This window comes from Nicotiana attenuata, unplaced genomic scaffold (genome assembly GCF_001879085.1).
Source record: "Nicotiana attenuata strain UT unplaced genomic scaffold, NIATTr2, whole genome shotgun sequence".
Lineage (NCBI taxonomy): Eukaryota > Viridiplantae > Streptophyta > Magnoliopsida > Solanales > Solanaceae > Nicotiana > Nicotiana attenuata.
The window spans coordinates 549,384-563,259 of record NW_017670486.1 but is presented as its reverse complement, the minus strand read 5'-3'; positions in this window follow the sequence as shown (position 1 = coordinate 563,259).

The window sequence follows — 13,876 nt, the reverse complement described above, 5'->3', positions numbered from 1 at the left end:
AAAATATTTACTTTGCTGGTTATGAGATCACTGCTGTTGCAGCCACATGGTGTCTCATGCTTTTGACTACAAATCCAAATTGGCAACAACGTATCCGTGCTGAGGTCCTACAAATTTGTAAGGGTCGAATTCTTGGTGTTGACATAATTCGAAAGATGAAATAGGTACTTAATTATAAAGGTTAGTTTCATAAATTAATATTGAACTAACGGCCTGTTTGGTCATTGGTCGAACTTCCAAAACCAGCTTTAGCTTGAAATATGTTTTTGTCAAAATACTTTTCGAAAAAGTTATTTTTGGAGAGTAGTACTTTGTGTTTGGCTAATCAATTTTGTTTGAAAAATAGAATTGTCAATATTAAAGTAGTAACTTGTGCTTTTGGCCAAAGTTTCAGAAGTGCTTGTAGAGTAAAGCTGCTTCTTTCAGCTTCTCATAAATAATTATTTTTCCCCTAACAGCTTAGCCAAACACCTGAAGTTTCTAAACAAAAGTGCACTTTTAGCTTGCCTAAAACTTGGCCAAATATGCTATTAGAGTCTTAAGTTTGCTTCGTATGGAATACCTTGTTTCCAAGTTTTAAGCAACCCACTTGATATCTTTTCTCATTTTGCCCTTGCTTTGCCTCTGCAGTTGATTCTTATAATTATTGTTGCTTAATTTTATGTTTCTCCTTGTCATGTCTTGGACGATTTGGAAGTGACATGCACATGAAGTTAAATTAGATATAAATACAACCTATTATTTCATATGTTCATACTATTTCTATTCGCTAGAACACAAAAAGATAATCTGCGCTGCGCGTACAATTTTATGCAATTGTTAAAAAGGTGAATTATGTTCTTCAGCTGCTACTATCATGCCATTTACAATTGAAGGAAAATATATTTGGGGTACTTAACTCTCACTTTACCTCGAAACGAAAAAGGTGGATAAAAACTAAATAGAGAAGACATAAGAGGACAACAGTGATCAAAGACACTTTGAAACCAAAATAAAGAGATTATGACAAAAAACAGAGAAATTAAAGGCATAAATAAGAGGGAGAAATAAGAAGATACGCAATATAGAGAATGAAGAGGGATAATCACATTCGCAGCTTCCATGAGGAAGAGAATCGCAGCTTCTAGTGTGTTTACACATAATCAGAGAGAACCCGATCAAGAAACATCCAAGATCACAACATGCGGTGGTTGTGCAATTTTTAGGTTAGAACACGTTTCATTAGATAGTCGAAATAGCAAAATGCCTCGGATACGAATTTAATTTCATTAAGCAGATACGGCGAAACTCTCGGCTTACACTATGGATACATTGACTTGTTGAAAGCAAATATTGTGAAAAGGGGTCGATTCGAAATAATTTAGTTCTATCTACTGCTTCCACAACAGATACGTCGACTTGTTGATGACTAATAGTAGTGAGTAAAAGTGATCGATTCGGAAATATTTAAAACTTCAGTTAATATTTCCATGTTGTGCCGCATGAATCAGCCTGGAATAAATTGAGGGGGGAAGAAGCAAAGACTTCCATTTTTTGTTTATTTTCATTCTTACTTTGCCTCTTCTGATGTGTGAGATTCTGACGCTAATATTAATGTTAGTCAAAATTTCATATAGAACATGATTTGTTGTGCGGAGAGATTAAATTGTTCTGGTCATAGATTATTTATATCCAATCTTCAACAGTTGCTTAATTTATGCATTAGGAAAATGTCTGTGGGGGAAATTATGATGTGCATTAGGAAAATGTCCATGGAGAATTATGATATTTTCATATCAAATGCTTCTCCAACTATTTTTGACTAAGGATTATTTATGGTCAGTATATATTTGAGGCAGATTCCTCATAAATTTACAATACACGCACATGTACTACCATGGGAAGCTGCTAAGGATCTTTTTGTTTGTTGTACTTTTTCTCAGAATAGTTTTGGGGTTCATAGCGAGTTACAAATTTTCTGTTTCTTTAGAAGAAAGCTGTCCTTTTCCTCCTAATAGACAATCTTTTTGTTACTACTAAAATCTTGATTATGTGATATTTACCTATAGATATAACTGACAACGACAGAAAGAGCTTGGTGTGTTCAGCCTTGTGAGTGTTATCATCTCATTATTCACGTGTATACGACAGTTTTCGATTATCAGTTGTTAGGAATTTCGAGGATTCTTTGCTATCGAGTTGAGTTTTTTCCTTTTTTATTTTGTTGGTAGGTTCAAAAAGCTATTCAGTATCCAAAATCCATTGGTACTTTATATGAATGTAAAAATCTTACTGTTCTGGATATAAAATATTTTGTTGTTATTAGATCATATATTCATATTAAAGCTAAGCATATGATTCTTTTAATTTTTCCTTGCCTTTTGCTACTTTAATAAGACATTAAAAGAGATATGAATAGTAATAAAAAAACTTTTGCCTGTGCAAGGGAGTTCCACTATTTGCGAAGGATATTGATCTGCTGACAATATCAGTTCTATCGAGCAATTATCTACTATGAGTTATTCAGCGAAGAGTTTCGACATGCCTGCACATGTACGCTTCGCTTTGAGCGAGACTTTCGACATGTCTGCTTCAAATCTTTTTAAAAAAGTTTGAGGGCAATTCAGTCATTTCACAGCAGTTCTATGCGTGTCCTTTTGTATGCTCCCCAGATACTACGTGTAGCTTTTAAGCTACTCCCACATGTACGCTTCGCTTTTCTTCTCTTCTAATAGTATATCGTATACAATGGAGTTACAGAGCTTACTCAGATTTTCTACTGTCTTTTCAAATCTCTTCAACTTGCAGGTAAATTTCTTACTCTTTAAAATTAATTTTGTTGCTATCTATGTGTTTTTTCTCCTTTTTTTGTTCCAATTTGTTTCAACCCACATACAATTCTTTTTATATCAATGGCAATGGAGGTTTATCGCAAATTCATGAAAATAAACTGAATTAAAGACAACTTTTGTCTATATTCAAGAAGATCCGGAAATTTTCGAGTTAGGGTTTTGATGAATGAAATTGGGGGAACGTTCTTTGTTTTTTTTTTCTTTTTTTTTTGTGGAATGAATTGAAATCCAGAGTTCAGCTTTGAGTATTCAATTTCTTTCAAAACTTGTATTGCAAATGTTTGTGTTCTCGCTCTAAAGTGTAGCTGCAGGTACTTTTTTTCTTGGTTTTTCCTTTTCTTTGGGTCATTATTGTTAGCTTTGAAATTGAATGGTTCCTGATATTTTTTTCTCTCATTTTTTCTCTTTTTTCCCCTTTGTATTCTTTTGGCTAATTCTGAAGTTTAGCGGCTATTGCAGGTTCTCTTCATCTGTTTCTTCTCTGATTTTTCCCAAATCCCTTTCCCATCTCTAAACTCTAACCTTGCTGAGTTTTGAAGTTCCGTGCTTTCCTGGGTGCTTCACGTACTTGTTAATTTTGCAATTTGAGGGCTTTTATAATGGGAGAAAAATAAGATTGTTAATCATAATATTTTAACAGACTGAAGCATCAATTTGGTGAAGGTGTTTCTAAAGCTCTTATCAAAGAAGTGTCTTAAAAATTTTACTGTCTTAATAATTTTTTTAATAGCCTTTTAGTATTAAATGGCAACTGAGAGTCAAAAACAATGAGCCCAAGGACCAACTTGATTTTGATTAAAGAAACAGAGTACGTACTTTCATTGGTAAATTTCTGGTGTCCTAGGTATTTTCACCCACTAATGTGGTTGAAAATCTTGACTTTTGATGTGGAAGTTTTTAATTATTAAATAGTAGTCTACTCCCAAGTTTAATATATGTTTTGCTGGTGTGTTTTCTTCCCGTTAAATGACTTTGATGATCTATCTTTGCATCAATGATTACTGTGAGTATATTTGTTAGATGTTACTTCTTATAAAAAAAGGTCTGTGGTAATTAGTTTTCTTAATTTCTTGAAATGGTTGATGCATAGGGCACTATGGTTGTGTTGATGAACAATGCACTTTATTTGAAAAGAATTTCTGTTCACCTTTGTCTAATTTTCTTTGGGAAAATGCATAAGTACCCCCTTGACCTATACCCGAATTCCCAACTACAAACTTTTTCTTTGCGGGAATTCAATTTTCTTTCATGTGTTACAAGAGATGATCTGTATAATGAGAATGGCTAATGGATGTATACCTACGTACAATGACGTTTAGAGTAATGATAATAGACTGGATACATGTCAAATTTTAGATAGTGAATCTAACCATTATGGTCCCTATAGGCAGCATGCTGGACTATTATGAAGCAAACAAGCTTGACCTGAATAAAGTGAATATTTTTACTTGCTAAGAGTAATAAGAGAATATACGACGGATTAGAAAATCATTAAAATTAGCTTTAGTCATTAGATTCATCTAATTATAAATGAAAGATAAAGTTCCTTATGAATCTTAAGAGGATAGTTGAAGTATAGAGTGACTAATGTCATCAGGGACAACCAAATCGGCAAATGACCGCCACCATCCCATATTTTGTCAACAACAGAAAGTACTCCTTTTTTGTTCACCATCTGCTACATCCCATAGTATCAAGAGCCTAGATACGATAAAAAAAGAACAAGTGTCTCAATTTTCATGATGCGAGCAGACAAAGCAAACACAATCTCTAGATTTAAGATTGAATTAATCATTGATTGGTTCATGAACTTACAAAGCTGATTGTAACTACTTTTTAGGGGCTCTTTTCACTGCTTCACTTTTTTTCTTGCTCCATGTGTCTGCATCACATATGAAGGTAGATGTAGCTGTCCACCCCTGTCACAATTGAAGATAGAAAAACGTGATACCTATAAATATACGTAAGTAAAAGAAACAGACTATGGGAAATAGAAAATTAAACAGAGAAAGATAAACATTGGCATGTCGTGTATCACTATGTGTCTGGACTTTAGACTGCTGGCAACACAAAGATAAACAAAACATTGAGGAATTGTTCTTAAATCCGGAAGCTCACTATTTCAAACCTAGCTTATCAACCAAAGAAGCTTTTAGATGAGTCACATAGCTCTTAAAGGAAAAAAAAATGTTACTCACAGTTTTTTGAACTCTGTTGGATGCCAGTGTGATACCTTGGATAACTATATCGTTTGTACGTACTTCCTGGAAAAATCTCACAATTATCATCAACTGGTTGTCACAACTAAAATAAAATAAAAAGCATTGGGCGAAAAGGGAATTAACCAGCACTTTGTTTCTTTTGCCAGAGTTCGAACATTATGTACAAAGACATGTCGAATGTTATATGGATTAATTACTAATCAATCAGCAGAAGGCCGTAACTAAATCGCCTGCAAAAGCAAGTCAATTTAATGGCTGTCAACCTGGTGGCAAGAAAATGTCAAATTTGAGTAATCCATATATCACAAATTATTTCATGGGCACAGATATTAACCAAGCACAAGGCTTTTTTGGAAATTGCGAGACACAGAGTTGAGTTCGATGTCTGATTCATTATCAATCGGAAAACCACTTCTGTCAAGAGCACAATTCATCATGAATTTCATAATATTGAGTCAAATTTCAAGATTCTAACTTAATTCTTTTGTCTTTAATGAGAAGTAGTCTAAAATGCTTGAAAAATTCCCTTCGATTTAGTCTAGCATAAAGAGAGTTGAAAGAATTGACAAGAACTTAAAATCAAGGCCGAAAATGAAAATGACATGCATCTTAGAATACCCCATCTACTCACCTCGGTCTGCAACTATCGGAAAGAAAATGCTAACCGGGATACATTCAAGTTGAATTGATAAGGATGATTTCAGCTAGTTAACCATCGATAATATAAAAGTTGGCAGAGACTTCCAAACAGCAAGTAGCGTGGAAATAGCTAAGCAATATTTCTAGTAATAAACACAAAATTAGGTATTTTAAAGGGGATAGAAAGCGGAATAAATCCGTCACCGCCACTAATTGACAAAAGAGCAACTGCTTACCTAAATCTCAACTCGTAGGGTTTTTATGTCAAGTGGTCAAGTCTACCACTTGATTATACTTAATCCTATGAATCAAAAATAATTTGTAACAGTTGAAAGAGGGATGAAGAAGAGAAGAGAAAGAGAACATGAGGGAAACACCGATTGAGAAAGAACACTAAGATGGCAGAGGAGGAGGATATGCGGTGGCTGCAAAATGGAAAGACACATAAGCATAATATATTGGTTAATAGGTAAATGGACGCAAATACCCTCAACTTCAATTTTATTGACCTGATCACAAGTGAAGGTATTAAACAGCACGGATGATTATGAGTGAGTGTTTTACATATCTTTTGTTATAGAAATCGTATAACAGATCTTATGAACACTTGCGCTCATAAAACACTTGTCCTTCAAAAGCCAGTTTTAAAGGAGAGAATATGAACTGAGTCGGCTTATCAATACGCTTTACAAACAAGAAACAAGGGACATGTACTCATTTTCACATAAGGATTGGGCACAGTTTCCTCCACTTTCGTATCACATAATCATACAACTCTATCACGAGTTCTGCATTCCTTTCTCATTCCAAATACATTGGACTGGGAAAAAAAAATCTCATTATCATCAGTCCCTCCTACCTTTCCTTGCACCAAAAATATCACGAGATTTAACCTCATTTTCACTTCGTGCACTCATGCACAATCTGGCGCAATCCACCGTCCATTGAGCTAGAACGATTAACACATTCACATACAATATACTTTTACAAATTAGTTAAACATATTTACAGGCTATTGGCCTCCCACAAGGCAAAAGGAGATTTTGAATCACTAAAATGCCTCCCACTCTATATCCAAAGTTGATTTACCAGTGGATGTTACTAGAACTTTTTGTACTGAGCTAAGCTGTCCAAATGTACAATTCACTAGCGATCACCCTCCGGGGAATCATTCAGGAAATGAAAGAGAAAAGAATGTATTCCGGTCCTGCTCGCAACATAAAAGAGAGAGAGGTGAGGGCGCTAGGGAATTAGGAATCTGAAATGAACAAACATGAATACATATTAATACAAATTTGAAGAGTGGAGTACCTACAAATAAGAGAACTCCTAGGTGCCAGCAGTGATGTAAGAGAGCAGTTTCCTGTTGATCGATGTGTGCGCACTAGCAAGAGCTCATCTTGTCACATCCACATAATTTGCTGAGCAAAAGTAATCATTGTCCTGCCACCATGGAATCTGCTCCTATTCAGAATCCGAATCAATACTTAGATACAGTCTTGGTCTAACATAACGACGTTAACGAGGAAATGTAAAAGGACTATCTGATCGTTCTCTACTGCTCTTAGTTGGTCTGCTGTCATTCATACCAAGAAGCAATGAAGCTGCACAAACAGTAGCATCACTACCTACATTTAGAAAAGCTCCAATACATGAATCAAAAAGAACTTCTGACAACACATTTTTTCTTTTGTAAGAATATCATCTACCAGGATAGGTAGACATACTGCACCGGAAAGAAAATAACTGTAAAAGAGCTACATGGCACTACTCTAAGGTCTGTGAATTGTGCTTATACTGAAGCTTCCCAACTAGCGCTGTTGTAAATCCAAACAAGACTAGCTGCTTAACCAGTTAATTCTAGTCAATTTACCCGTTATATTTTTTTGGCAGGTAAAACTGTAAAAGTATAAAAGGAATGATTTCAACAAAAACTAAAATGAGAATTTAATTAACTTCTTGGTATTGGCTTGCCTGAAAGTTGTGTCCGGCACCATCACGACTCTTAGCTGATTTTGGGTCGTGACATATTATAATTTAATTCTGTATGGTAAACTTATTTGCTCTGGCAATAAAGGCTGTCTTTCCCAGAAGAGCCATGAATATTTACTTACATAGAGGTTTATTAGCTCATTGAATGTTAACTCCCTCATTCTATTTGGCATATCTTTTTAACTTCTTTTGGATGACACAATACTGTGTGTTAAAACTCCTAGGATTCTCTGAAGGTGGGAAAAAGTTGCTTAATTATTCTGAAGGTCCATGGCTTAGCAGTAATGATGAGTGTGTAGTCCTATAGTTGGGTGACTCGAGTTCTTTTGAAAGCAAATATTCTTATCATATTCTTTTCATATGATTCGGAAACATCATCTCTATCCTTGTTGTCACGATCCAATTCCCAAGCCCGGTCCTGATGGCGCCTCTCGTGAAGACAAGGCCAGCCAGACCAATACAGGACACTTCAATACTTGCTAGAGGTCCAATAATAATATACTAAAAGTGTGAGGAAATCGTGGATTTATATAGCAGTTCTAACTCACAAAGCGAGAAGATAGGTAAACACCTTTAACAAATAATAAAGGATTTTCAAGGTTTACTTTTCATTATCTTATCAATTTATATCAAGCCATGAAAGGAAATTTGTCGCGACCCAAAATTCACTAAGGGTCGTGATGGCGCCGGACACTGCTGTCAGGCAAGCCAACCTAATTACTTAATCAAAATCTCGTTTTAATACTTTTGAAATCTAGGATTTTCCTCCAAATTTAGCAATTTTTAAAGAATATAGTCTCAAATCAAATTTAAATGATAAGCAGTTAATACAATACTTCAAACCATCCCAGAACCCGGTGTCACAAGTGCATGAGCATCTATTGTCAAGAAAATAAAATAAAACATCCGTCCGGAATACAGTGGACAGGAAGTGAATACAGTACACTGGAAGGGACTGCTCTAGCTGCAGCCGTCTCGAATGATGCAGCTCACCTAGTCCCAGAATCATCCGCGCTGCTACGCCCAGTGGGCTGCTAGAGATAAATATACCTGTGCAACAAAAATGCACAGAAGTGTAGTATGAGTACGTAAACAACGTGTACTCAATGAGTATCCCGCCTAATCTCAAAGAAGTAGAGACGAGATGGTCGACTTCAATACTTGCTAGAGGTCCAATAATAATATACTAAAAGTATGAGGAAATCGTGGATTTGTATAGTAGTTCTAACTCACAAAGCGAGAAGACAGGTAAACACCTTTAACAAATAATAAAGGATTTTCAAGGTTTACTTTTCATTATCTTATAAATTTATATCAAGCCATGAAAGGAAATATCAACATTTAAAATTCTCGGGAAACAATATATATATCATGCACAAATCATGCCGAGGTCGACGGCCCGCTCCAACAGAAATGTAAACTGTGCACTGTCGAGGGTCGAATGGCACGAACCATAGATGCATCTATTTAATCTGTCGAGGCGTTCGGCCCGTTCCATAAATAAACACATACCCTACTTGCGAATCATGCATGCGACGCAGGTACACATAGGGATACATACTCAATCAGTCAATTAAGAACTTATCGGGGAATATTTATCCAAATAAAACCAATTCTCCTTTAACAAATTTTAAGAAATAAAGTTTAATCCTTTTAGAAATTCACTTACTAATTCAATGTGATTTAAGCAATTCAAGCTATCAATGGGTTCATAAACAATCTAAGTATAACATGCTTTTGGGTCCTAACTACCCGGGTAATAGCATAATAGTAGCTACGCACGGACTCTCGTCACCTCATGCGTACGTAGCCCCCGCAAATAGAAGCACATAATCATTTATTTCACCTATGGGGACAATTCCCTCTTACAAGGTTAGAAAGGAGACTCACCTCGCTCCTAAGATCCATAACCGGCATTCCACGCCCTTCCGAAGACTCTAATTGATGCACCAAGCTCCAAAACTAGCCAACGGTTACGCAAATCCATTAATATATGCTCAATTATTCATTACAATCTAATTTATAGCAATTCCTAACTCTGGTCGAAAGGTTGACCAAAACGCCCTCGGGCCCACGTGCCCGGAATCCGAAATTTTTTTAAGATAAAGATTACCCATGACCTTAGGAACTCAAATATATAATTTTCACTAAATTACATACTCGATATCGTGGTTAAATTCCAAGAATACAAACTCTAGGTCTTTCTACCAAAACCCCCAAGTTTCTACTAATTTACATGCTAAAATCCTCATGTAATTTGATGCATTTAACTCGAAATAGGTGAGAATAACTTAACTTATCATTGATGATGAAATCCCTTCTTGGAGCCCTCCAAAAATCGCCCGAAGCCATGAAAAATATGAGAGAAATGAACTCAACCCCGATTTTTAAACAACCATTCTGCCCCAGCTATTTTCGCTTCTGCGGAAATATTTCCGCCTCCGCGGTCCCGCATTTGCGGACCAAACGCCGCTTCTGCGAACACTGCGCTCCAGCCCAATTTTTGCTTCTGCGGTCGGCCACCGCTTCTGCGGTTCCGCTTTTGCGGGTCTAGGGCCGCTTCTGCGGTCCTGGGCTGCTTCACATCCAACCGCTTCTGCGGCTTCTTTCTCGCTTCTGCGGGGCCGCTTCTGCGGTCCCAAATCCGCAGAAGCGGAAATACCAGAAGCAGCAGCTCCAGCCCTTCTTCAAACTCCGAATTCGATCCGTTAGCCACCCAGAATCCACCCGAGGCCCCCGGGACCTCAACCGAACCTACAAACCAATCCCAAAACACATTACGCTCGAGGCCTCAAATCATAACAAGCAACGCTTAAACCATGAATTACACCCCGATTCAAGCTTTATGAACTTCGAAATTTCAAACTTCTACTTCTGATGTTTAAACCTATCAAATCACGTCCGATTGACCTCAAATTTTGCACACAAGTCATATTTGATATTATGGACCTACTCCATCTTTCAGAATCGGATTCCGACCCCGATATCAAAAAGTCCACTTCCGGTCAAACTTCTCAAAAACCTCCAAATTTCTATCTTTAGCCAAATGGCTCCAAAATGACCTACGGACCTCCGAATTCACTTTCGATCGCGCCTCCAACTCTAGAATCACCATACGGAGCTATTCACAGACTCGGAATCCCAAACGGACATCGATAACACTGAAATGCACTTCAAGCCAAAATTAAGAAATTTCTCCCAAAATGCTAACTTCCACAATAGGCGCCAAGATGCTCCCGAGTTATCCAAACCCCAATCCGGGCATACGCCTAAGTCCGAAATCATCATACGAACCTGCTGGAACCTTCAGATCCCGATTCCGAGGTCGTTTACTCAAAATTCCACTCCTAGTTCATTCTTTCAACTTTAAGCTTTCGAAACAAGAATTCTCCTTCCAAATCAACTCTGGACTTCCCGAAATTCAATTCCGACCACGCGTACAAGTCACAATACCTGAAATGAAGCTGCTCATGGCCTCAGACTGCTGAATGACGCGCTAGGGCTCAAAACGACCGGTCGGATCGTTACAATAACTAACTCCTAGAGACTAGTTCACACCTAAAGACTAGTTCAAAGTTATTTCAAATTCAAACTAAATTACTGCAGTAAATAACTCTTAAGCTGAAACAGTAAAGTAATTTTACTGAGAGCAGCTTCTAATGCATATTTCTAACAGTCCCAATATCTTCTCCATCGTTTTTTCCATGGATTCCTGAGCATTATTCTCCTGATTTGCCACATTTTTGAGTCTTATCATCTCGATGCTCCTTCTGGCTCTCTCTATCCTCTCTCTTGTGTCTCCCCCTTCCCTTCGCTATCTTTTTTTCTTACTTGTGTGTATCATCTGGTGTCTAGATGACGCAACCACTAAGAGGATGAAAAATAGGCAAAATAATTTTCATCATCTTCCTCTTGTGCTCTTCCGTTGCGCTTGGACTGGTTAATATTGATTTGTCTGTTCAATGGGCAGTGTACTGGGATGGCAACCGATGATGGGGACTAGGTCTCTTTGTTTCTAGCTTGCGGTGAGTTCAATCTATTTGTTTTTTTTTTTAAATTCTTGGTTTAGGGACTTCTCTACCTATTTCTCGCGGCCTTTACATTCTAGGCTATGCCTGTTTTAAATCAAGGACACCTATTTTTATTTTCTTTGTGTCACATTTGGAAATGTTTTATTTTTAGTTTCTATACTTTTAGAAAATCTCAGTGTGCGCTTTTCTTCCCAGATGATAACATATGTGAATCTTGATTGCATTGGATTTTCAAATATCCATAGATTTAGCTTGTTTCTATTTTTCACCATTTGGACTGTTGTTGCCTTAGTGTTTTTATCCAATCAGTAAAAGCAAATCACAACTTATCCTTTGATCAAGCTTTTCAATTCAGTAAGATATGCTAGATCTTTTTATGTCATATGTTTTACTGCAGAAAATTAGAAAATGGAAGTGTTAGCTTCCTTTTCTGTTTTTCTTTTTTGATAAGTAAATATAACAGCTATTTATAGCTCGAATTCGATAGTCGTGATTGATAAAGGCTGATTCTACATGTTCTGAATCTGGTGTATGTTCTGCATATAAAATGTTGCACGAGAAAGCATTAGATTGTACGTTATCCATTTATATGCAAAATCGACTGAGAATTTTTTTTTTTGAGGGCCTTAGATGGTGTAATTATTTATAAGCTTGTTAAATTAATCTCTTCACAAAACTTGATGTAAGCTTTTTAGCAGTCTATTATTCATTTTATCTTTCATATTTAGGTGACAAAAAATATACCCTTTTTCTTAATGTAAAGATAGTGCATTCGTATGCACAAGATGCATCGCTAAAAAAAACCTATGAACTTGACTGATTACTTAGAAAGTAAAGTTCATATGATTGGCAATAAACAATATAGGTAAGGATACGGTGTACTTGAGGAGCGAGGCTGTCAAACTCAGTTAGGTCCTAGGATGATTTGATTTTGTCTCATTATCTTAAGATAGGCTTCTCAATTTAGATCAACAATTTAATGAACCATCAATGTATTTCCTCTAATTGGTTATGGAAACAAAAATTAAGTAGATGATGGTAGGTTCATTGCTATGTGTAATATATATTGATTGCCTGAAATTGCACAACTATATCAGTATATTTCTTGCTCAAGCGCACTGGAATTTTAGAAATTCATTATGAATCAAGAAAGTGGCAGAGAAGAGATGGCATTCTGTTACATTTTCATATCTTATTTTTTGAAGATTAGTTGGCTCCTACATTATTTTTGTGTGAACCTTCCAATTTGAGTGTTTAGTTCCGGTAGAACTATTCTTCTTTTATATGCATAAGTTCACCTTGGAAAGAAAGCAAAAATATTCCTCTGTGCGTTCTTAATTACTTCACATTTGTTTGTTGCCAAGCAGAATTGTCTTCATTCAAATAAGGTAATTTGATAAATGATGTCGAGGACTCTCAAGCTTTCTCCTCTTCTTGGTTCTTCTTAGTTAGCCGGCAAGTTTCTAGATGAAATATACTCATTGTACTTTTTGGGAGATGTAAAATTACACATAATATTTCCTACTTTCTTGAACTGTGACTTATAAATAAGAAAAGCTTATCTCACCTCAATAACTTTATATGCCGTCAACTACAACATTTCAATAGAAGAGAAGCTACATTAACATAAAGTTTATTTTGTTTTGCGATATCTAAGAACCTGGTTTTTTCGGGGTTGCTTCTTATATAGAAACATAAAAGGCATATATAGTTACTGAAGTCATAAAAAAAATGTGCTATTGTAGTGATTCTCCGTAACAGTGTTCACCTACAAAGTGACTATATATTTCATAGCTAATCAAGTTTCTTTGTGGCATGGATTGACTTTTCCCGTGATAAAAAGATGGAAAGGGAATTATCAGAGAGGTAGAGCAGTCTCAAGATGATGACAGCCACCCAGGTAACAGTCTGGACTCAGAGCCGATTATATCTTGGTTGTCTCGATCACCTCGTCGAGTAAAGTTTTCTTCTTCCAGGCCATCAAAGAAACAGAAATCGTTTTAGTTATCTACCCATGTTGTCTCATCACTGCTACATGCCAAAACTGAGAGCACAAACTGGAATTTATGTTCCTTGAACAACAGTAAAGGCAAGCCAGATTGTGATCTTTTATTCCCTGACAAACTGACTGATCTTAGCAAGGCTGAGAATTCTTTTATCG